Raw genomic sequence first — 3,833 nt, 5'->3', positions numbered from 1 at the left:
ATGTCAACACCTACAGTGCCTTGCGAAAGTATTCGGCCCCCTTGAACTTTGCGACCTTTTGCCACATTTCAGGCTTCAAACATAAAGATATAAAACTGTATTTTTTTGTGAAGAATCAACAACAAGTGGGACACAATCATGAAGTGGAACGACATTTATTGGATATTTCAAACTTTTTTAACAAATCAAAAACTGAAAAATTGGGCGTGCAAAATTATTCAGCCCCCTTAAGTTAATACTTTGTAGTGTTATATAAATATTCATACACATAGCTCATATAAACAAAGACATTCCGTCGTAAGAACACATACACCCAGCCAGAAGACTGACCCCCTCTTCCTTATATAAACACACATCTCATCTCCCTCTAACTGGCCGGTCCCAAGAGCAAAGAACTTTTGCTGTGCACCAATGGGGCCCGCTCTGGCTAGAGCAAGGCCCGCCTCCAACCCTCCGACCAGTCAAGAAGACCGAAACGACAAGACTCCACCTACTTTATTCTATGTATAAAAATGTATGTAACCATTGTATAGGCCTCTTTTTCACCTGGCTCCTTGCCGAGTTATGTGAACTAGGTCCGTGCACGTAAAACTGCGGGACAAGATATCTCTGACTCATTAAAACTGTCTTTCGTTACAACTGAAATCCACTCTGTCCAGCGTCCGTGATTTGGTCTCAACTCTCCAGTATTTGAACACTAACAGAATTGGTAGCAGAGGATGGTTGTTCTTGAATTCGATCTATTATAAGTTAGTGTGAGAGGACGAGACTGATCACGGCTAAAAAATCAGACGGAAGAGTGACTTCCCCAGCCATTCATCTTGCCTCAGGAAATCTGATCGGAGCGCTCTATATAAAGGTGAGCAGAGCCCGTTATATCGAAATCTGCATATTGTATTATAGCCTAAACCAAATTTTGATCAGAAAGTACTGGGCGTGAGTATGAATCGGTGCCCAAATTTTTTACATAAGAACCTAAGACATTGATCGGGGAGATCTTGTTTTGCTCGTTTTTATTTTTTATTTGTATTTTTATTTTTTATCAATTGGTTTTGTTTAGAAGTGTAGTATGCACGTAAAAGTTCCTATTGAATAAGTTCTAAACTGTTTAATTGGTTGTGTTTAGAGATTTAGTTAATTAATAGATCGACTGAATCTGCATGTAAAAGATCCTATTGAATGAGTTGTAAACTGTTTAATTGGTTATGTTAGAGGTGTAGTCGAGTAGATACAGGATATGTAAGTTTGGCGTTCCACAAGACAGAGATCGGGAATGATGTGGCTATTGCACATCAAACAATAAACATAATATGAACCAGAGTTGACATTCCATGATTTGGAGATGGGGGAAATTAAATTGAAAGAAACGTTTGTCGCGGAGTAGGTTGGGATACGTAACTGGGCTATTAGGCACACGTGCTGAAAGACAAAGCCACCTTAGTATCGAATGGCCGTGCAACTTTGACAGCAGCCGGGCTGGAATACTGATTTTCATTTTTTTTTTCATTCCTGTTGATATTGCCTAAAGTTTAAAATTATTCTGACAATTGCTATAGAATCGCTGGAATTTACTGATATAAGTTCATAAAGGAACTTACTGAATTGTTTCTAGAAAGTATTTAAATTAGCCGCCGAGCTTAGTACAGACTTTGTTTTACAGATGCCAAAAGCTACACACTGATTTTGGGTTTTTTTCTATTCTATCCATATTTCCTAAATATATAGAATTATTCTGACAATTGCTATAGAATCGCTCGAATTTACTGATATAAGTTCATAAAGGAATTTACTGAATTGTTTACAGAAAGTATTTAAATAATTCACTGAACAACTCTTAGTTGTCTAGAAATTCTATCTATATTTCCTAAAGAGCTAGAATTACTCTGAAAATTGTTATAGAACCGCATATATTCACTGATATATTGTTCCAAAAGGAAATCGCAGAATCATTTATAGAAAATACCTAAACGAATCGCTGAACAAATTCAAATAAAATACCGGTGAAATACACACGTGGCGGGCGTCACATACTGATAACCCCCTTTGTCTCGACCAGGGACAGGCTAAGCATACAACGATAGAAATAAACACCACATAGTAAGGATTGAATATACCTAAATAACGCATTATACACATTATCAGACGACTTAGATAAAATGTCTGCAGCCATCACGCCCAAACAAATGATTGCAGTAGAAACTCAAGACCAAGGGGAGCAGCCAGATAACACTCAGATCGTGGCACAGACTGTCTCTCAGATGATCCAACAGCAGGCAGCCCCACCACCCCATTACCCTCCCCCACAGCGGTATATCCTGCAACGGCAACGGGCTCAACGAGGCCCCTACACTGGACCATACAGAGGGGGAAACTACCAGTGGTATAACTGCGGAATTCCCGGTCACTATGCCAGATATTGCACGAAACCACTCTCCACGCAGCAACAGCAATGGAGAGAAAGAGGAAGAGGATGTGGAGGGGCACCAGGAAGAGGAAGAGGCCCCTCTCCTAGACACATGCAGCAGGAGCAGCAAGATTACAACCAACCCTCCCACTTCAACACCTGATCACCCAGTAAGAATGATGAGGATGCCACTCCTGCCGATGACCACACTGTCTGAAGCCCAAGAAGTATACTGGCTAAAATGCCTACCCACAGGGCCTGCCACCCCTCACATCCAGTTTAAGTTCAACCAACTGAAAGCTCAAATCTACACTCTGCACCCATATAAGACTCCCCAAGCTGAGATCCATTGCACACTCAATGCAACAGAAACTGATGACTGCCTCTACACTGCAGACTGGGACGAAGACATGATGCACCTGACCCCACCTATCAGGTGTTGTACCATTGGGTGTGGCCCAGAGGGGGTGGCAGCACCGGTCATCCTACGATCAAGGAACCTCCATGCACCCCTGGCCTGGACGGCTGAAGCATCAACAGCCATAGCACTCCTGAAAACGGATCTATCAGCGGCAGCAGCTCTGACTGCACCTGACTACAAGAACAAGTTCCATTTGGATGTTTCTGGAAGGGAAGGATTCACCTCATCCGTCCTATTCCAGAAACAAGAGGGGGAGAGAAGGGTCTTGATGTACTACTCCTCAAACTTGACCACATTGAGGTAGGACAGTCAACATGCTCCAGATACGTTGCTGCAGTAGCAAAAGCTATTGAAAAAACAGCTCACCTCGTGATGGCACCCTTCAATCAGCCATCATCCCTCAACCAGCATCGGCCAAATTAGCTGAAATCATCGGATTGACGCAGGTCCTCATCAGAGGAAAAGGAAAGACTGAATATCTATACAGACTCAGCCCATGCCCATGAAGCAGGCCACACTGATGGACCCAGAACTTTTATGAGAAACACATGGCCACACACACGAAGGCACACTAAAGACCCTCCAAAAAGGCCTCGCACATCTGGTGGCACCCTCACATAAAAAATATGACTGACTTATTTTATGACGATGATTTATTTTGTGACGAATGCAATGGTTGTGACAGACACAACCCAAAGAAACCATATCAAACACCAATGGGCTCATACGTAATACCTAATGCATGTTTTCAGGATATTAGTATAGACTACACCGACATGGGCCCCGAAAATTTATCTAAAGGCAAACTCTATCTCCTAGTCATAGTAGATAGGTTCTCCAAATGGGTAGAGGCAATAATAACAAAAGGGGAGGATGCTAGGTCAGTCTTTAAGTGGCTACAAACCAAACTAATACCCAGGTATGGCATCCCAAGACAAATCAAATTTGACAAATGGCTCACATTTAACAAACACCTGAGACAGGTGGAAGAAAGATTTGGCATAACCC

This window comes from Oncorhynchus clarkii, chromosome 22, assembly GCF_045791955.1.
Source record: "Oncorhynchus clarkii lewisi isolate Uvic-CL-2024 chromosome 22, UVic_Ocla_1.0, whole genome shotgun sequence".
NCBI classification, from domain to species: Eukaryota; Metazoa; Chordata; class Actinopteri; order Salmoniformes; family Salmonidae; genus Oncorhynchus; species Oncorhynchus clarkii.
The sequence above is the reverse complement of the archived record's forward strand: the minus strand, read 5'-3'. Positions refer to the sequence as shown.